The 22484-nt window shown below is 49.0% G+C and overlaps 1 long non-coding RNA gene across 1 annotated transcript in view; it reads left to right on the forward strand.

The window, feature by feature from the left end:
* The first annotated feature begins 1602 nt into the window (after positions 1-1602).
* LOC140409605 (uncharacterized) overlaps positions 1603-22484 on the forward strand; it is a 110009-nt gene continuing 89127 nt past the window's right edge. The window contains exon 1 of the long non-coding RNA XR_011940424.1: positions 1603-1665. This is a non-coding gene — a long non-coding RNA (uncharacterized lncRNA). The remainder of the gene's footprint in view (positions 1666-22484) is intronic.

Here is a 22484-nt window from a genome sequence, read left to right on the forward strand (position 1 = left end):
GTAGGCTTCAAATGAAATTACTGTGAAAAGTCCCTAGTCGCCACATTCCGGCGCCTGTTCGGGGAGGCTGGTTTGGGAATTGAACCGTGCTGCTGGCCTGCCTTGGACTGCTTTATAAGCCAGCTATTTAGCCCTGTGCTAAACCAGCCCCAATTACAATTATTTTCATTAGTCTGTGACAGATGAAGTCAGTAATTTATTTGTCACAAAGACCCATTGTGACACAAAAGAACAAAACGTTGCCGATAGGAATTGATCAGCCAGATGGAGAATATGTTAGAAGTCAGCTCATTGGGAATGGGACTTCAGCACTTAAAGAAAGTCAGATTTTGGATTTGGGATGAGGTCCAGAGGAGACTAAGGCCCAGACTTCTGCCACGATCTTGGCAAAAATGACAGAAGGGGCCAGAAATTCTAAATCCCACCCATGAATTTCCTTCTTTTCCCACGGCAAGGCTGAAGTCAAGCCAGGATTCATGATTGTATGGTTTATAGAGGCAGCTGGCCATTTAACTCACCAACTGCCTCCACAGAAGTAGGATTTTGGTAGGTCTAGAATGTGGAAACCAAAGTGTACAGATTAGACCACATGACCAGGTAAGAGCTGGACTGAACTTGGTGGATTCATTTGGAAGATCAAGGTACCTTTTTGGAGAGGTATGGTACCACTTTGAATATGGTCCTGGGATGCCTTTTGGAGAGGTAAGCCACCCTTTTGGCAGTGTAAGAAACACTTTGGGAATGTTAAAAGTAAACACGACTGTGCGTAAAAATTGCATAAACTCATTTGAACTGTTAAAGCTTTCAAATAACTCTCATGGTGATCAGAGAACTGCCAAAAATGGTTAAAGAACTGTCAAACTATCAAAGAACTGTCAAAGTTGTCAAAGGACTGTCAAAGGATACCAGGTGTGTTAGCATGGTGAGGCAAAGGGCAAAGTATGGTACATGGGCAGCATAGGATGGCTTGAATTACCATTAAATTGGCATAGGGGTTATAAATGGCTTTGGAGATGTGAGGAGCATAGGGTGCATGAAGGACCAAGAGAGTCGGCATGAGTTGGCATGGAGGTACACATAGGAGTGCCAAGGAGGTATGAGGGCCATAGGAGGTCGCATGGGAGGCATGGGTTGGCATAAGGTGTATGAATGGTCAGAGGTGGGTGGCATGAGGTGGCACTGGTTAGCATGGGTGCAGTCCTGGCCATTAGCAGAGCTGAATCAATTGAAGATGACAGCATCCTCATGCTTAATTTTCCTTCTCATTGTTGTGTCAAAATGACATGAAAAGAAATCCAAAACTGTATTTATTAAAGCATTATTCCTTTTGCTATTGTTAAAATGTACTTTCTGTTGGGGCAGCATGGCGGCACAATAGTTAAAATCAATTGTTACCTCACCTTTTATGACTCCTTAATTGCAGCTTTAGTAGGCTCACTGCCGGTATGTATTTTAAACCAGGGTTTTTAATAACATTATTGCCAGAAATTTAAAATATGGTGACCTGCAACTTCCAGATATCGGGGGAAAGCCACGGCCCACTGATACTGGAAAAGAAAACTGCGCAGTTACCTACCCATAGTTGTCAGGCCTTCAGCACGTCAATCTGCACATACTCCAGTGTGGCGCTGTTTCTATGTAGCCACGCCCCCTTTTACAAAGCAGGTAAGGAAACGCCCATTGAGGGCAGGCATTTAAACTGCAGGTTTATATTGAAGGCTACAGGCAACAAGTTAACAAGTGTTTAAAAGGTATCGGGTGGAGAATAGCTTTCGATGGCTAAAGCGCGGCAAACGCCGGTTTGACCTCAAATCGCTATTCTCCGTCCCCTCAAAAACAGCGTCATTGCGTTTCACTCGTGCGTACTTTAAACACCATTTGCATATCATTAGTTGACCCACCGCGATTCTCCGCCTCCGATGGGCCGAGTTCCGACGGCGTGGTTTACTTGCGCTTTCAAAAATCAGGAACCTGGCATGGTGGCTACTGAGAGAGAGAGTGTACGGACAGTGTCCACATCGCCGACAGTTGTGCACTGGCTGGGGTGCTTCTGCCAGGTCTGGGGGAGAATTGTACGGTGGCCAGGAGGTGGGCTGTGGGGTCGGGGTGGATGGACACGGCCGGTAAACAGCCATGCAGTTGCGCACACCGCTAACAGTCCACTTTAAATCTAGTGCCAGGGGCTGTGTAGATGTTCCACCCCCCCCACCCCCCCACCCCCGCCCCCGAGCACCGTCCTGGGTGCCCTCTGGCCCCAGCCGACCCATCAGCTGTATGAGCGTGCTCCAGCACAATCAGTGCCATCTTTATGGCTTCGAAATGTATGTGTGTGGGGAGTGTGTGGCTGCAGTTTGTCAGGCTCCCGAGTGTCAATCACGGACCCGGCCAATCCTGTACCTATTTTCATGGGAATCGACTGTGTTCCACGTGGCGCCGGCGCTACCCCTTTCACAGTAGCGGAATCGATGCAGGTGCCGTGCTGATTTTTCTGTGTAAAAGTCCATGGATTCTCTGTTGGTATCAGCACTTAGTCTCATAAACGGAGAATTCCACCCACTGTCTGGTAGAGTATCAGTCTTGAAATCAAAACCAGTTCCAGACGCGTGATAAACATTCATTTTAAAATCATTCTGGAGAAAGAAGATCAAATGACTCGAGTGACCATTTTCAAATCTCCATATTCCTTTGAGAACTGATAAATCTTCAGTCTGTTGTTTAAAATCCAACCGGTGTATACCAAAAAGCCGAACTCCAGGCTGAAGAACTCGAGGCCTGTCTCAGCTGGAAGATTTCCTAATATCGCTTTCAGAACTGACCAAGGGGGGTTATTTTCTGTACTGCATTGTGGTGAACCACTGTAATAGGAGATTACATGGCCGCAGACCTGCTGGCTGGCTCCGCCCACTAGGAACTGTATAAATAAGCATGACCTCCAGTGGCCTGCCATTTCTCCAGCTGCAGCAGGAGGCCACGCATCTGACTGTAATAAAGCCACAGTTGTACCCAACTTTAGTCTTTGTGCAACTGATCGTGCATCAGTTTATTACAGTCAGATTTTCCACAGAATGGATATCAGAATCAAACCCGATCGCCTGCAGCTGGATCCGCACTCGCCCGATGCCAGAAAAGACTTTACTCACTGGCTAGCATGTTTTGAGGCCTACATCAAGGCTGCAGACCCCGAGCCAACGGAGGCTCAGAAGATAAACGTCCTGTACTCCAGGCTGAGCTCCAGCGTGTTCCGATTGATCCAAGACGCCACGAATTACACAAAAGCAATGGAACTCCTTAAGGAACACTACGTGCAGAAGGCGAACACGCTCTTCGCCAGGCATGTACTCGCCACCCGCTCGCAACTACCTGGTGAGTCCATCGAAGACTTCTGGCGGGACCTAATTTCACTCGTCCGGGATTGTGACTGTCAGGCCGTTACGGCCGCTGAACACGCGAATCTCCTCATGCGCGATCCCTTCGTGACGGGGATTGCATCGGACCGCATCCGAGAACGATTACTAGAAGGGGCCACGCTCAAACTGGCGGAGACAAAAACCTTGGCACTCTCCATGACGGTCGCATCCTGTAACTTACAATCGTACCCGTCCCGGCGCGCTGCCCACCCTTCTACTCCTTCCTACACCTCCGGGATACCGCCGACGACCTCCTCAGCCGGGGCCCTGCCTTCCCAATACACCTGCGCCGCACGCCGATCCGCGCACCCCGGGGGTCCCCGCTGCTACTTCTGCAGTCAGCAGAAGCACCCCTGCCAACACTGCCCGGCCTGCACTGCAGTTTGTAAAGCCCGCAGTAAAAAGGGCCACTTTGCAGACGTGTGCCAGCCCCGCGCAGTCGCTGCGCTCGCGCCCGCTATCGCCCCCTCCACCATGCCAGACGCACAATGGGAGCCGCCATCTCTTCCCGGGTCCATGTGCGACCAATGGGTGCCGCTATCATGTCCTGCTTTGGCCATGTGCGCCCCATGGGCGCCGCCACCTTGTCCCGACCCCGCAATGTGCGCACCATGGGCGCCGCCATCTTGTCACCCACAGGGTCTCCGGACATCCCGACATCGGAACCGCACACGCTCACCACCCGAAGCATCCGATGGCTATCCGCAGCTCGCTTCGATGACGCTGGACCAATCTCGCTCGCACAACCTGGCCACCGCGTCAACGACGGTTAAAATCAACGGCCACGCGGCCTCGTGCCTGCTGGACTCTGGGAGCACCGAAAGCTTCATTCACCCAGATACGGTAAGGCGCTGGTCCCTCTCAGTCCACCCTGCCAATCAAAGGATCTCCCTATCATCTGGAACCCACTCCATCCCCATCTGAGACTTTTGTACAGTCACCCTCACGGTCCATGGCGCAGAATTTAGTACCTTCTGCCTCTATGTCCTTCCTAATCTCTGCGATGCACTCCTGTTGGGCCTGGACTTCCAGTGCAACCTCCAGAGCCTCACCCTCAAATTCGGCGGGCCCTTACCCCCACTTACCATTTGCGGCCTCGCGACCCTTAAGGTTGATTCCCCCCCTCCCTTTTTGCCAATCTAACTGCAGATTGCAAGCCCGTTGCCACTAGGAGCAGACGGTACAGCATCCAGGACAAGACCTTCATCAGGCCCGAAGTCCAGCGGCTGCTTAAGGAGGATATTATCAAGGCCAGCAACAACCCCTGGAGAGCCCAAGTGGTAGTGGTTAAAACCGGGGAGAAATACAGGATGGTCGTGGACTACAGCCAGACCATCAATCGGTACACGCAGCTCAACGCATACCCCCTCCCACGCATATCTGATATGGTCAATCAGATTGCGCAGTACCGGGTCTTCTCAACAATTGACCTGAAATCCGCCTACCAGAAGCTCTCCATCCGGAAGTCGGACCGACCATACACTGCCTTCGAGGTGACGGTCGCCTCTACCACTTCCTTAGGGTCCCTATCGGTGTCACAAATGGGGTCTCGGTCTTCCAAAGAGAGATTGACCGAATGGTCGACCAGGACGGTTTGCGGGCCACCTTTCCGTACTTAGATAATGTCACCATCTGCGGCCATGACCAGCAGGACCACGATGCCAACCTCAATAAATTCCTCCGCACTGCCACTCTTCTCAACCTGACCTACAACAAAGAGAAGTGTGTGTTCAGCATGACCTGGTTCGCCATTCTCGGCAAAATAGTCTAAAATGGAAATCTCGGGCCCGACCTCGACCGCATGCGCCCCCTCATGGAACTTCCCCTCCCCCACTGCCCCAAGGCCCTCAAACGCTGCCTGGGGTTCTTTTCCTACTACGCTCAGTGGGTCCCAAACTATGCGGACAAGGCCCGCCCACTCATTCAGTCCACCCAATTCCCCCTCGCGGCCGAAGCACAACACACTTTCGCCCGCATCAGAGCAGACATCGCCAAGGCCGGGATGCGCGCAATGGATGAGTCACTGCCTTTCCAAGTAGAAAGCGACGCTTCAGACGTCGTCCTTGCCGCCACTCTAAACCAGGCAGGCAGACCTGTGGCATTCTTTTCCCGCACCCTTCATGCCTCTGAAATTCGACACTCATCCGTCGAAAAGGAGGCCCAAGCTATCATTGAAGCTGTGCGGCATTGGAGGCATTACCTGACCGGTAAGAGATTCACTCTCCTTACGGACCAACGGTCGGTAGCCTTCATGTTCAATAACACACAGCGGGGCAAGATCAAAAATGATAAAATCTTGCAGTGGAGAATCGAGCTCTCCACCTATAATTACGAGATCTTGTATCACCCCGGTAAACTCTACAAGCCCCCAGACGCCCTCTCCCGAGGTACATGTGCCAGCGCACAAGTGGACCAACTCCGGGCCCTACACGACAGCCATTGTCACCCGGGGGTCACTCGATTGTACCATCTGGTCAAAGCTCGCAATCTGCCCTACTCCGTCGAGGAAGTAAGGACAGTCACCAAGGACTGCCAGGTCTGTTCGGAATGCAAGCCGCACTTCTACCGGCCAGACCGTGCGCACCTGGTGAAGGCTTCCCACCCCTTTGAACGCCTCAGCATGGATTTCAAAGGGCCACTCCCCTCCACCGACCGTAACACGTACATTCTCAGTGTGGTCGATGAGTAGTCCAGACTCCCCTTCGCCATCCCATACCCCGATATGACGTCTGGCACCGTCATCAAGGCCCTCAGCACCATCTTCCCTCTGTTCGGTTTCCACGCCTACATCCAGTGACAGGGGATCCTCATTCATGAGCAATGAGCTGCGTCAGTTCCTGCTCAGCAGGGGTATAGCCTCCAGCAGGACGACCAGCTACAACCCCCGGGGAAACGGGCAAGTAGAACGGGAGAATGGGACGGTTGGAGGGCTGTCCAGCTGGCCCTCCGGTCCAGGAACCTCCCAGCCTCTCGCTGGCAGGAGGTCCTCCCTGTCGCTCTACACTCCATCCGGTCACTATTGTGCACCGCCACTAATAACACAACCCATGAACGTGTTTTTACCTTCCCCAGGATGTCCACATCCGGGGTGTCGCTCCCGGCTTCGCTCGCTGCTCCAGGACCGGTCCTTCTCCGTAGGCACGTCCGACTCCACAAGGCGGACCCCTTGGTGGACAGGGTTCACCTGCTCCACGCCAACCCTCAATATGCCTACGTTGAGTTCCCCGACGGTCGCCAAGATATTGTCTCACTCAGGGACCTGGCACCGTCAGGTTCCACCCCAACACACACCCCCACCAATGCGCCCCCCCCCTTTTCCGCACAAGAGGACGAAGAGGACTTCTGCGCAGTCCCGGAGTTCCCCGATGACTGGCCAGCATCAGCACCGCCATCACCGCCATCGGTGCCACCTCCACCACCGCCAGCACCGACTTTGCCACCGTTACGCCGATCCCAACGAAGCACCAAAGCACCAGACCGGCTGAGCCTTTGACGGACTCCGGACCGTCAACATGGACTTTTCTTTCCCTACCACTTTACATAATTGCACTCAGTGTATATAGTTTCACGTCACCCCTGCCGGACTCATTTTTAACAGGGGGTGAATGTGGTGAACCACTGTAATAGGAGATGAAAGGTACGACCTGCACTGCAGGTTCGCCGGTAGCTCCTGCCGGCTGGCTCCGCTCATGGAGAACTGTATAAATATGCATGACCTCCAGTGCCCTGCCATTTCGCCAGCTGCAGCAGGAGGCCTCGCATCTGACTGTAATAAAGCCACAGTTGAACCCAACTTTAGTCTTTGTGCAATTGATTGCGCATCACGCATGCTGGGTGTTTCTCGCCAACAGGAGGCAGCCTGTTATTGGCCGGCAGTGGAATCTTCTGGTCTCACCATTGTCAATGGGATTTCCCAATGAATCCAACCCACGCCACTGGGAAACCCATAGCAGGGGTTCGACATTGGTGGAACCAGAAGATCCCGCTGGTGAGAACGGCCAGAAAATTACTGCTCTGCACCCCCCCACCCCTGGTAATCTTTGTGTACCAACTGCAGCTCGCGGTATCAGTACCAACTATAAAGCAAACTAGACAACCTCCGTCTTTAGCAAGTTGAACTCAAGCTCCTATGTGAAAGAACACTTCATTGGAGTCTGACTCTTGATTTTGATTATGACAATAACTAATGTTCGTTTCTGTGGTTCTAGATGGGCAATCAATTACACTCAAGCCAAAGTGATTTCATAACTAAAGGCTTTGATCTACTAGAACCTGTTCCCCAGCAGCTTTGATACAGAAAGTGAAGGCTGCTGGGACGGCACCATCTGTTATACCCCACCTTCAGGGCGGAGCTATGTAATACAGCCAATGGTAGACTCCAGGGTCTAACCAATGGTCATCAGCCTCTCAGGGACCTGGTACTACCACAGTTCTTTTACTATTACTATCCATAGCTGTAAAACTTTCTTTTTTTCTCTCCCTTCTGCTTACTGAATGTGTATGCAGTGGAATGGGATATTGCGAACACCCCTCCCCAGATTTTGAATGTAAAAAATCTAACCTTCTGAGTTAATCATAAAGCAAGTTTGCTTCAAGTGATTGGATTGTGTCATACAAACTGAGGGTTTGGGGAAACCCCCACAGCATACTTCAAAAAATAATGCAGAACATCTTCTGCTTATAGATAGTCAGTGAGAGGAAAGAATTTCAGTTTGTCTTTCTCTCTTATCCCTAACATCATATCTTAATGCTTAGTCATCCAATAATCTCTTCTGATTTCCAAGCTCAAGATGTGAAAGAATGTGACTCTTACCTTCATTCACCACAACGTTACCCTGAGTCGTTGATTTATATATACAATATGGCATGAGTTAGTTTATACATTTGGCTTGGAATGTGCACCTTGTACTGTTTTCTGGTTTTGTATTGTGGTCAAGAGGACAATGTTATGATCAGTGACAGAGGAAAGGTAAGGTGCAGGGCAGTTGCTGAATGGGGAATTGGTGTTGAGGTGACTGGCATTGCATTTGAGTTAGTTCTTCATGTATAGCTTGGGCAGAAGTGGGAATATCTGGGCTGCAAACTCCCATTCTCTTCCACTCCTTCCATCTCTACTTCCTTGTCCTCCTCATGCTCCTGTTCCTACACTTATCACCTCCAAGCTGATGCCAATGGCTGTCCCCTTATGATGTCACATTTGTGCAGCATGCAGCAGCCCACCATAACCCATTCAGCTGTGTACTGAGCAGTTCAGGCACTAGTATCATTGATTCAGCACGTGAATAGTCTGTTCTATCAGGTTTCTTGCGACAGTTTGGCTTTCACTGCATGCATGTCTCACATGTGCATGAGTTGTGAATAGACCTTCTCATCCACCCTTTGGTTTGGCACCGGAGCTAAAATGCAGATGGTACAGTGAACAGCCACAGAATGAACACATTGTGACTGCTGCTAGAATATTGGGCATTGACCTCTATGATGCACTTCCCATGGTCACACATAATTGTGGAAGTGGAATTTCTTCTGTTTTCAGGGCTTGGTAATAATCGGGCAGTCAGTGAACTATGCACCATGGGGAAGACTGAAATCTGTACAATCCTATACGCTTACCTGCCTACTTCTTTCTGCAAGAGGTGTGATGAATACAGGATTTTAGATATATTGGATTGTAAACATTTTTCGCGGCGGTCAGAGCAGGGTCTCCCCGTATCGGCCTCCCCGAACAGGTGCTGGAATGTGGCGACTAGGGGCTTTTCAAAGTAACTTCATTGAAGCCTACTTGTGACAATAAGCGTTACAGGGGCTGGTTTAGCACAGTGGGCTAAACAGCTGGCTTGTAATGCAGAACAAGGCAGCAGCGCGGGTTAAATTCCCGTACCAACCTCCCCGAACAGGCGCCGGAATGTGGCGACTAGAGGCTTTTCACAATAACGTCATTGAAAGCCGACTTGTGACAATAAGCGACTATTAGGAAGGCACCATGGCACCTGGGACACCCGAGCAACTGCCGGGCCCATCCAGGCTCGGTCGCTCCAGAGGACGGCACCAATGGAGGCCCAGGTCACAGAGCGGGGATCCACCTAGACGCAGCGTCAGGGCCCGTAAAGCCAGAAAGGTAGATACCGGGTAAGTTGGCACAGGTGCTGACAAAGGACAGCGTTAGGGGCTAAAGCACAAACAGTTATGGAAATGTTCACCAGTTATGTTCAAAATAAACACCTGTTCTCAAAAGTTCCAAACTGCATCGGTGCTCTTTCAGAAGGGTGTGAGGGATGGGCTGAGCTGGGCTGGCTGCAGAGTGGGCGCTGGGGAGGGTGGCATGGTCGGTAGAAGGGCGGACTTTGGAGGTGGGCAAGGGCCGAGGCCCCAAGGTCAGACACCGGACATCGCCCCGCCCCTCCCCCTCGCTTTCAACCCCAACCCCCCCCCCCCCCCCCCCCCCCACTCTCCCTACCTTCACCACTCCAAGGGTTCGGTGGGACCGTGTAATGGAATGGCCAACTCGTATGCAGGGGTCCCCCAGATGGACGGTGGAAAGTGCTACCGTGGGTGGCAGTCAGATGTTATTAAGTGACGCAGAACAGCTAAGCTCATCGCAGAGCGAATCGTCATCATCCTCCATCCCATGGACCAGCCTCGCTGTTACTGCCATCCCAGGGCCTGCACCCCATAGTGAGGAAGGTAGGAATCACAAAGGGGTTGCAGGGGGTGCGCAACCATGGGCCATGATGGGCGGTCAGTGGGGCGCTCAGCATCCGGTTAGTACTGGGACGGCGGGCCCGTTAATGATATGCCAATGGCGTCTACTGTACATGCAGAGTAAAATGCATTCATGCCACTGTTGAGGCACTAGAGCATGGCATTGCGTCGGGCACCCGGCACCGGCCACGATTTTTTGGCTCACGCGTGATTCTTTGGCCAATCGCCCTTCGCGATTCCGGGGTCGCAGGACAGAGAATCGCGCCCATGAAATTTGATAACTGAAGGCGGCGGAAAGAATTGGAATGGTCATTCACTGAAACACAATCCTGACCAGTCATGGATTGTTTTTTAGGTATAAACTCCTTGCAACTTCATACTTCTACACATTCGAGTACTTAATTAACAGTGTGTTGGATATGCTTGCGTGCAAAAGAATGATAAATGGCCTTTTGATGGTTAAGTGAAGCATTTCATAAGATCTCTATTCATTTCCTCTATTACAATCCCCGACCAGACCCTAACAGTGGCTAGAGTACTGGAACAAAACTCCAACATTTTATTTTATTTTGTAAGACTGTGTGGAAAGGATGCTTCATTTAAGGAGTGATTGCACAAAGAAATAGGGATTTGGTATTTGAAAACAAAACATTATTTTTAAGACGACTAAAATCTTTAACCACACACCTGAAAATAGCTTACAATACCCCTTAAACAAGATTACGAAAAACAGGCACCTTCCTGACTGCTGAAGCTGTTGATACAGTGACATCTGTCATGGTGCTGTGCAACAGAGTGCATGATTCTGTGTTCATGGACACACGTCTGCTGCACAATGGTTATTTAATGCTTATGTAGGCATAGGGAGCTTTTGGAGTATGCATTTTACACTTGTAAGCGGCTGGAATCAATGAAACACCATCAGATGAAAGAAATTTATGCTTCAGAGGATGACTAGGAATGCTCAGATGTTGCCTCAGTCGCTACCTGGTGCCTGAACCTGCTCTTCTCCCACAGAATGACAGCATTTGTGCTCCCACCTCTGCCAGTGGCTGCCTGTCAGCCAGACCTGTTATTTAACAAGGTGCACTTGCAGTAATTGTCGGCCGGTGAGTGTTTCTGTCCCTGCATTTTGAAATGCATATAAAGAAGAGAAGAATTTGCATTTGTAACACATCTTCCAATTCCCAGAGTATACCAAAGCACAATCACAACCATTATTGTAATGTGGGGAAAGACAGGAGTATAGGAACAGGAGTACACCATTTAATCCTTTGAACATCTCCAACAATTCAAAATCATGACTGATCTGGCATCTGACTATTTATCTACTTTCACCTCTATCCCTTAATGCCATTGAAAAACAAAAATCCACCAAATTCAAATTACCAATTACATAAGAACACAAGAACTAGGAGCAGGAGTAGGCCACCTGGCCCCTCGAGCCTGCTCCACCATTCAATCAGATCATGGCTGATCTTTTGTGGACTCAGCTCCACTTTCCCACCCGAACACCATAACCCTTAATCCCTTTATTCTTCAAAAAACTATCTATCTTTATCTTAAAAACATTTAATGAAGGAGCCTCAACTGTTTCACTGGGCAAGGAATTCCATAGATTCACAACCCTTTGGGTGAAGAAGTTCCTCCTGAGCTCAGTCCTAAATCTACTTCCCCTTATTTTGAGGCTATGTCCCCTAGTACTGCTTTCACCTGTCAGTGGAAACAACCTGCCCGCATCTATCCTATATATTCCCTTCATAATTTTATGCTTCCAGAAGATCCACCCACATCATTCTAAATTCCAACGAGTACAGTCCCAGTCTACTCGACCTCTCCTTGTAATCCAACCCCCTGAACTCTGGGATTAACCTAGTGAATCTCCTCTGCACACCCTCCAGTGCCAGTACATCCTTTCTCAGGTAAGGAGACCAAAACTGAACACAATACTCCAGGTGTGGCCTCACTAACACCTTATACAATTGCAGCATAACCTCCCTAGTTTTAAACTCCATCCCTCTAGCAATGAAGGACAAAATTCCATTAGCCTTCTTAATCACCTGTTGCACCTGAAAACCAACTTTTTGCGACTCACAAGGACACCCAGGTCCCTGTGCACAACAGCATGTTTTAATATTTTATCATTTAGATAATAATCACTTTTGTTGTTATTCCTACCAAAATGGATAACCTCGCATTTGTCAACATTGTATTCCATCTGCTAGAGTCTAGCCCATTCACTTAAACTATCCAAATCCCTCTGCAGACTTCCAGTATCCACTGCACTTTTTGCTTGACCACTCATCTTAGTGTCATCTTCAAACTTGGACACATTGCACTTGGTCCCCAACTCCAAATCATCTATATAAATTGTGAACAATTTTGGGCCCAACACTGATCCCTGAGGGACGCCACTAGCGACTGATTGCCAACCAGAGAAACACCCATTTATCCCCACTCTTTGCTTTCTATTAATTAATCAATCCTCTATCCATGCTACTACTTTACCCTTAACGCCATGCATCATTATCTTATGCAGCAACAAATATATTTTTTCAAATTCATTTACAGGATATGGGTGTCACTAGGCCAGCATTTATTGTCCACCCTAGTTGCCCTTCAGAAGGTGGTGGTGAGATGCTTTCTTGAACCACTGCAGTCTCTGGGGTGTAGGTACACCCAGTGTGCTGTTAGGGAGGGAGTTCCAGGATTTTGCTCTAGCGATAGTGAAGAAACGGCGATATATTTCCAAGTCAGGATGGTGAGTGACTTGGAGGTGGCGTTTCAGGTATCTGTTGCTCTTGTCCTTCTAGATGGATGCGGCCATTGGTTTGGAAGGTGCTGTGTAAGGAACCTTGGTGAGTTCCTGCATTGCATCTTGTGGATGGTACACATGTCTGCCACTGTTCGCCGCTGGTGGAGGGTTTGCATGTTTGTGGAAGGGGTGTTTTGTGAGGGCCACAAAGAATCCAGCATGAGTTGAAGGATAGAAAGAAATAACATTTATTTACAATAACATATATATATATATATATATATACAACAGCAGCAGCAGCAACTCCCTTGCTGCTCACTCCTCTCTATCTGGTTCCAAACTGGCCAGCTCTATTTATGCAGGGAATCTGCTAATGATTTCTCCGCCCCCCTCATTGGGGAAGCTCATACTCCCTAAGGATTGTGGGATTGCCCATAGTCCCCAGTCCCCAGCCAGTGGTAAGCAGGCAGGTTATGACATCCCTCCCCCAAAGTCCAAGGAATCCACTGAAGACACTGGCGAAGGAGGGCGTCAGACTCGTTTTGCCGCAGGCCAGACACCATTTGCACGAGGCGCTGGATCGGGCGGCGTGTAACGAGACGGAGAACGGCACTTCTGTGATGAACGGCGTAATGGTTGTACATCCACAGCCCGTGGGCCCAAGGACTCCCCCTCTGAGGTGTCCTGTGTCTCCATCTCGGAGTCGGAGTCCGCTGCCTCCGTCATCTCGGCGTCTCTATCTCCACGCAGTTTTGCAACGACCTGCGCAGGCTTTGGGTGCGGCACAAGAGGAAGATTGTGAGGAACACTCTCCACTGTCTCTGGTCTCTGCGGCTGTAGAAATGAGCACCGGGGGCAGGGAATCTTTGGAAGAAATGGTCTTCTGGACCAAACGTGGTCTACATGCTTGCGCTGAAGATGGCCCTGGGCTTGCACCTGGTAAGAGATAGGGCCCGTTCGGCGAAAGATAACGCCAGGGAGCCATTGGGCACCACCAGCAAAATTTCGAGCGAACACTGGGTCACCAGGGAGAAAAACCATGTCCCTGCCGTTCTTGAGTGCGGCATACTTTTGTGCCAATGTCTGGGAAAAACATGCTAAGGCGGGTGCGAAGTCTCCGGCCCATTAGGAGTTCCGCGGGAGCTACCCCAGTCATCGCATGTGGAGTGGTCCTGTATGAAAACAAAAAATGGGCCAGTCTCGTGTCCATAGACCCGGAAGGCTGCTTCTTTAGGCCCCGTTTGAATGTCTGCACTGCACACTCCGCCAATCCATTGGAAGCCGGGTGGTATGGAGCGGTGTGGATATGGTGTATGCCGTTCATCTTCATGAAACTCGCAAACGCCTCACTTGTGAACGGGTGCCGTTGTTCGTGGCCAGCACCTCGGGGAGGCCATGCGTACTGAAAGACAAATGCATCTTCTCGATTGTTGCGCAGGACGTTGTGCCTATCATCTTATGCACCTCTAACCATTTAGACTGGGCATCGATAACTAGAAGGAACATGGTTCCTTGAAAAGGGCTGGCGAAATCTGCATGCAAGCGTGCCCAAGGCCGCCCTGGCCATTCCCAGTGATGTAGGGGCACGGCTGGCGGAAGCTTCTGATGCTCCTGACAAATGGAGCAGTTTTGGGCCACCTTCTCAATGTCGGTGTCGAGGCCTGGCCACCAGGCATAACTCTGGGCCAACATTTTCATTTTGGTCACACCCGGATGTCCATTGTGCAAGTTCCTTAGTATCAGCTCCTATCCTTCTTCCGGGATAATCACACGCGTTCCCCACAAGAGGATACCGTCTTCCACGCTAAATTCTGACAGGTTGGAGGAAAATGCCCGCAACTTGCCTGGGAGTTGTCTATGCACCCACCATACAGGACTATGTGCCGAACCTTTGACAAGACTGGCTCCGTCTGGGTCTACTCACGGATCTGTGATGCCGTGACAGGCAAGGAGTCCATAAAATTTAGGGTTGCAACCACCTCACGACATGGGGCCGTCGAGAAAGGCAATCGGCTCAGTGCGTCTGCATTCGCTATCTGTGCTTCAGAGAATACTTGTAGGCAGCGAGGAACAAAGCACAGCGCTGGATCCTTGCGGAAGCAATGGGCAGTATTGGCTTACCCTCTCGGAAAAGTACTAGCAGAGGCTTATGATCAGTCACGTTAGTGAAGTGGTGGCCATACACATACTGGTGGAAGCGGTTTCACCGCAAAGACCACCGCCAGACCCTCCTTCTCGATCTGCGCGTATTTCTTTTCCGCTGCAGTCAATGTGCGGGAGACAAAAACTATCTGCCGCTCGGCCCTGTTCTCCACCTTGTGGGACAGGACGGCCCCAATACCATTTGGGGATGCATCACACGTGATGAGTAAAGGCTTTCCAGTATCACACAATTGTTGTTTTACCCGCTGGAAAGCGGTTTCTTGCGGCTGACCCCAAACCAAGGTGTGATTCTTCTTTAGCAGCAGATGCAACGGGGCCAGCGTAGTTGCCAGGTTGGGGAGGAACTTCCCGTAATAGTTTACGAGGCCGAGAAAAGAACGAAGATGCAAAGTGGCAGTCGGGGCAGTGGCCTGTTGAATTGTGCGCATCTTCTCTGCGGCGGATGCAAAACTTCGCGGTCCACAGACTACGTCCTTCACCTGAAAGACGCACTTTGTACGACGTAAACGGACTCCAGCCTCTGAAAAGCGTCTAAGGACAGCCTCCAAATTTTCCAAATGTTCCTGCTCCGACATCAAGACGTCGTCTAAGTAGACAGCGACACACAGTAAACCTCTCAAGATGCCCTCCATGACACGTTGAAAAATAGCACAGGCAGAGGATACCACAAAGGGCAACCGTGTATATTCATACAGGCCCCGGTGTGTATTAATAGTTACATATGGCCAGGAGGCAGGGTCCAGCTCCAACTGTAGGTAGGCATGACTGATATCTAATTTTGTGAACGAGAGTCCGCCTGTAAGCTTCGCATAGAGATCCTCTATGCGAGGCATTGGATATTGGTCAAGCTGGGAAGCCGTACTCACTGTAAGTTTATAGTCGGCGCACAAGAGAACTGTGGCATCTGGCTTCATTACAGGTACAATTGGTGTTGCCCAGTCAGCGAAACGGATGGGCCTGATAATACCCAAGGACTCCAAACAAGTGAGCTCCCCTTCTACCTTCTCGAGCAAGGCGTAAGGCACCGGGCGTGCCCGGAAATAGCGCGGTGTGGCTCCTGGTTTGACTTGGATATGGGCTACGGCCCCTTTTATTTTCCCCAAACCGGGCTGGAATGCATCTGGGCACCGTCCTAGTACCGCCATCAACCCTCCAGAACCTGTTTGGAGGATGTGCTGCCACTGCAGCCGCAAATGGCGCAACCAGTCCCGACCCAACAGGCTGGGTCCATGGCCGCGCACCACGATAAATGGGAAACACCCCTCCTGGCATCCAGAAACAACAGGGTCATCGTAGTTCCTGCAATGTCCAATGGTTCCCCGTATAGGTGGCCAACCTGGCCTGTGTGTTGGTTAATGTAAGGGTCTGTATACCCTGCTTGATGTGGTTGAATGTCCTCTGGGTGATCACGGAGACCGCTGCGCCAGTGTCCAACTCCATCTCAAGCTGGTGACCATTGATCCATACTGTCACCTTAATGGGGGCCACACGGGGAGCTGCCACACAATGCAGCTGCAGGCAGTCGGCCTTCATCTCCACATCCTTGGGAGTAGTCGCCGCAGGTTCATCCAAATGGAAAGTACGGCCCCTGGGCTGGCCCCAGTTTCTGTCGGAACGGTGGCGCCTCTGGCGCCCCTAGGACCGGCGTCCACGACGGGGTCGGCGCCCACAAGTCCAACACTGACATGGCTCCTCATCCATTGGTTCTGGAGAAGGCTCTCTTTGGTGAGGAACGTCCGGTGGCCACTGGCGTCGATCTGGATGCTGCCCCGCCCAAGGTACTGCAGGGGTGAAGGGAAACGCTCTTGGACGGAAGGGGTTGCGCCCCAAGGCGTGCACCTCCATTCCCTGTAGCTGCTGCACTCCCTATTCTGCGCTCTCCCAGGCAACACTATTTAAATGGCCTGTTGAAAAGTCAATGTTGGCTCAGCTAACAACTTTCTCTGGGTGGCTGCCTTGTTAATACCGCAAACCAAACGGTCGCGTAATATTTCTGACAAGGTCGCACCATAGTCACAGTGCTCCGAAATCCTGCGTAGCGTTGGTAGAAACTCTGCAAGGGATTTTCCTGGGGTCCTCTCAGCGGTATTAAACCGGTAACGCTGGACTATGATTGATGGGGTTGGGTTAAAATGTTGCCCCACTAAGTTCACAAGTTCATCAAACATCTTGGTGTCCAGCGCAGCTGGGTACATAAGGCTCCTAATCACCCCAAACGTATGCGGGCCGCAGGCAGTGAGCAAAATGACCACCTGCCGCTCATTTTCTGTGATGTCATTTGCCCGGAAATAGTAACACATCCGTTGTGCGTACTGGTTCCAACTTTCCAGCGCAGCATCAAAAACATCCAAACGTCCGTACAGAGGCATGGTGTAACGGAAAAAAACTTCCAACCTGTATCCAACAAAATTCCAGGGAAGTGGCTTCAGCAGCGTAGACAGCTATCCATTTTAACCCTCGTCGCCAGTTTTGTGAGGGCCAGCTGTCCAGCACGAGTTGAAGGATAGAAAGAAATAACATTTATTTACAATAACATATATAATAGCAGCAGCAGCATGCAGGGAATCTGCTAATGATTTCTCAACCCCCCTCATTGGTTGGTTTAGCACACTGGGCTAAATCGCTGGCTTTTAAAGCAGACCAAGGCAGGCCAGCAGCACAGTTCAATTCCCGTACCAGCCTCCCTGAACAGGTGCCGGAATGTGGCGACTAGGGGCTTTTCACAGTAACTTCATTTGAAGCCTACTTGTGGCAATAAGCAATTTTCATTTCCTTTTTCATTTCATTGGGGAAGCTCATACTCTCTAAGGATTGTGATATTGCCATTAGTCCCCAGCCAGTGGTAAACAGGCAGGTTATAACAGGGTGCCAATCCAGCAGACTGCTTTGTCGTGGATGGTGTTGAGCGTCTTGAGTGTTGTTGTAGCTGCACTCATTCAGGCAAGTGGAGAGTATTCTGTTACACTCCTGACTAGTGCCTTGCAGATGGTGGACAGGCTTTTTTTTTGGGGGGGGGGGGGGAATAGTGCAATGGTATCTTATATACCCACCTGATTTGCCCGCTAAAAGGCAGCACCTTCAACACTACAGCACAAAAAATGCCAATCTAGATTATTTGTTCAAGTCACTGATTTAGAAGTGACAGTACTCACACTGAGTAAAGGTAACTTCAAGTAACATCAATGAACAAGCCTTTCGAGCTAATTTATTTATTTCTCTCATGCATGTTTGTGCACTGCATGCTGTGAATGGATTATGACCTGGTCATTTAAATTTCGCACCACTTCTACTCTGTGTTCAAGAGAAGACAGGGCCACCCAACTACACGTGGACAGTGATTTTACGATGACAGCTATGCTGCTAAGGGGAGCTCAGATAGCAGGCCACTGGTGTCCTGAAGCAACAGTTCCATTGCTTGGGCTATGAAAGGGGAGACCTTCAGTATATGCCAGAGAGCGTACCTCGGGCCACCATGATCTGCTGTGCATTCTACCACTTGACCATCATGGGGGTGCAGCTCTTGCCAACAGAGTTTGGTGACAACCAGAGGAAGAGTAAGAAGAACATAGAATTTACAGTGCAGAAGGAGGTCATTCGGCCCATCGAGTCTGTACCGGCCCTTGGAAAGAGCACCCCACTTCAACCACACACCTGCACCCAGTAACATCACCTAAGCTTTTTGGACACTGAGGGCAATTTAGCCTGGCCAATCCACCTAACCTGCACATCTTTGGACTGTGGGAGGAAACCGGAGCACCTGGAGCAAAACCAGAGGAGGAGGAGGAGGAAGCATTTGACAATCATCACATCAGACCAGCTGTCCATGAGTGTCTCCTCAGACTCTGGTTCAACTGAAGATGTCCCAAGATCATCATTGCTCCACAAATTCCCACCTTACTATCACCCTGCTACAGGCCAAATACAGTGTTCTCTTGGCCAAAAACCTGAAACAAAATTACCCACAAAACAAACAATCTATGCCAATTTCATCCAATAAACCTTCTAATTAATACATGCAATATACAAATAATCACTTGTGATTCCCCTTAGTGCTTGTCTTGTTCCCTGGTGTTCCTACACAGTGCTACCCCAGTGGCTACAGCATGGCTGGTGGAAAGCTACTGACAGTCAATAGGGGAGATTCCAGATGGTCTCGCAGGACACCATCAAACAGCTTTGAGCCTTGAGGCCCTGGCTTCAGACTGCACCACCTCAGCATGAGCAGCAGTGGTCTGTGTCGAATGTGTAAGGAGATTTTAGGCCAGGTATCATGTGTGCTTAGTATACTGTATTAATATAAGATTAGGATATCGTAATCCTATGCATAAAGAAAAGGGGAAATAAATAGTGAAGTAACCTTACAGCAAAATGCACCTGAGGATCATCAGAATTAAATATTGAGGAATTAAATTATAAAATAGAACAAGGAGGAAGATTATTGAATGAAAAATGTAAATAACTAGATAAGTATCCTCATTTGATTTCTAATTAACCTACATAACTAAATTAAAAATCATTCGGAAAAGATACTAATACAGCATTAAAGCCCAATGGTATAGTCACTCTTTTCATTACATTACTTCTGCTTCATTCCATTTAATTGCTCTGAATATTTCATCGACATTTTACATTTCTGTATGCTAAGGTTTTTCGACAGGTTTATTTAGACTCCCTGGGATACCATGACATTTTTATTCAAGTAAAATTTTACACATACAATTGGAAAATGTGCAGAGCATGGCTGAGCAGAGGTGATGTTACTGGAATAGGTCTGAGTTAATAATCCAGAGAACCATATTCTCCACGTCATACCGCATGCAGTCATGGACAGTTTCATTGTCGAATTACGAATGGAGTTGAAAACTTTGCAATTGTTAGTGAACAGCCCACTTCCAACTTTTTGATGAAGAAAAGGTGGTTGCTGAAGCATTGGACTTTTAAATATTTAACAAATCTTTGTAATTCTCTAGTGTAGAGGCTCAGACATTGAGTGTGTTCAAAGCAGAGTTCAATAGAGATCCAGATACCACTTAACATCAAGGGATATGGGGATAGTGCTAAAAGATGGCTTTGAGGTAGATAAGCCATGATCTAGTTAAATGCTTGAAACCTCTAGACTGGAGATTGTCATTGCCTGGCACATCTGTGACATAAATGTAATTTGCCACTTATCAGCCCAAGCCTAAATGATGTTCAGGTCTTGCAACATATGGGCACAGACTGCTTCAGTATTTGAGAAGTTGTGAATAGCAGTGAACACTATGCAATCATAAGTGAATATTCCTAGTTCTTAACTTATGATAAAAGGAAAGTTATTAATGAAGCAACAGAAGATGGTTGGGATTAGAGCTATTCTGACAAACTCCTGTAGCAATGCCCTGAGACTGAGATGATTGAACTTCCAGTGACCACATCCATCTTCCTTTTGTTCATGTCATAGGGGAGATGAGCAGGACCTCGGCATCCCAACTTCTGGTTCGACACAGGGCTGAATGCTGTGCCCCACCCACTGTGGGGCATTCCCTGCGGGGCACTAAGGAATTCACTAGGAATGCACTAGACATTTCCCGCCAGCTGTCATCAGCCTGGGACACACACCAGGCAGGGGAATCGGTTGACCCTGTGGGACCGCTTTTGGGCACAAAATCTTCGGCAGATGGAGCGGAGCCTAAAGCTGGGATTGTGGGCTTAGGAAGAAGGGGAGAATCCTGAAGCCAAGAACACAGGCTGAAGAAGGGGCCGAGCCAGAAGCTATGAGGAGGTGGAGCAAGAGGGAGAGAGAGAGATGCTGTCAACACCTGGGAGTGAGGGTATAGGCAATATGACAACACCCATCAACTTTCTTTTCCAAGCTTGGTCAACGTACGAGGGAGAGTGATTTGAATAAACACCAAAAACACTCTGCTTTACATTGCTTCAGGTTCAACAGTTACACAATTTCCAAAAATCAGTCACCCTGCAAAGTTGGACTTGACCCAATCCTTGTAGCTGTCTATTTCACCTTGACCAATGAATTTTACTTTAGGCAGCATAGGGCTGCATGATCACCTTATGATTTAACCCAATCCTGTTCCCTAGCCATCTGTTGTTTTTCAGGACCCTCGCATCCTCTGTACCTTGTTCTCCCCTCCTCCCATCTCTCTTATTTTGGTTAGTTCTTGCTTGTACCATTGTCTGTCTGAACACAGGATGCTGAAGCTACTGATAAGAACTGCTTATTAAGCTGGCTGTGTTATTGCTGACCATATTATTTCTGTCCGAATCTGTCTGTCTTAGGAATGTGGTCAGGTTAGCTGGCTTAAATCCCATCATACATTGCAGCTATTACTATCAGCAAGAGTTAAATACTTGTTACTGCTTTGTCCTAAGAATACATGTTTAATGGTAAATAATGATTGCTTTCTATGATTAGTTTCAATCCTCAACAAACTAACTTATGTAGAGCTATTCTAGTGTTATCCTAGCTATCAGGTTTTAAGGGGTCTCATCTCAGAACCCCCCTCACTTCATAGTGGTTCAAGTATTGAGAGTCCATGAAGATTCCCCATTGATCCATGGAATGACCCTGATGCATAGAAATTCAGGGCAACCATCATTTTTAGTACGACAGGTGGCTACCAATGAAGCTAGAACTGCTCTCCCCAGCAATCATGTCGCAAATAGAAGTGACTGCTTCCCTTGAAATTAATAGCCTTCAGCACCACTGTCACTCAGTCATTAGCAAGTAGTCAAAGTGCTGCCTACACACTCTGCCAACACCCTGTCATCTGGATTGGCATCTTCACCAACATTCTCCTCATTGCCCTTAAGCCTCTTCAGCATCTCTCTGATGCACATGCGAATGGCAGGTTGGTTTTTGTTGCCCCTGGCCAACAGCCCTTCTCCCCTCTTCCCCCTCGCTCCTCAGGTTTTGGAGACAGTTGAATATTTGCATGGGGATATCATTGAAAACTTGAAGTCGACATGGCTGCCACCTTCAGTCGGGATCAAAAAGGTCAGAAGCAAGTCTTTTTGTTTGAACTTCATGCCTCTTAATCCTATGGCACTAAAGTTAAGTCAATGCCAAATAGGAATCAAGCTTAAGACCTTCTGGCTTGGATCTACAGTGTTTATTCATTGGGACTCTTGAACAATGCACAGAAGTACAATATAAATTTGTGGCAAGTTAAAGTTTACATTAATCATGTCATTTTAAATCTCTGTGATAGATTGGAGTATTTTTCCAGAAATGAAATGCACCTAACTTAATCATTGGACTGTGAGAATTGATGGATGTCAGGGTGGTCCAATTGCTCTCAGTGTTCATGTTCGAGAGAGGGAAAATTAGTCTGGGTTCAACATCCAATTATTAATTAGCAATCCCGCCTGAAAATGCATGTGTCTAACTGACAGAAGAAACAAGACGGTTCAGATCTGGTGTCCCCTGAGGTCAAGGAACCCAGTAATATTCACCGTAAGGC

Source organism: Scyliorhinus torazame, chromosome 3, assembly GCF_047496885.1.
Source record: "Scyliorhinus torazame isolate Kashiwa2021f chromosome 3, sScyTor2.1, whole genome shotgun sequence".
NCBI lineage: Eukaryota > Metazoa > Chordata > Chondrichthyes > Carcharhiniformes > Scyliorhinidae > Scyliorhinus > Scyliorhinus torazame.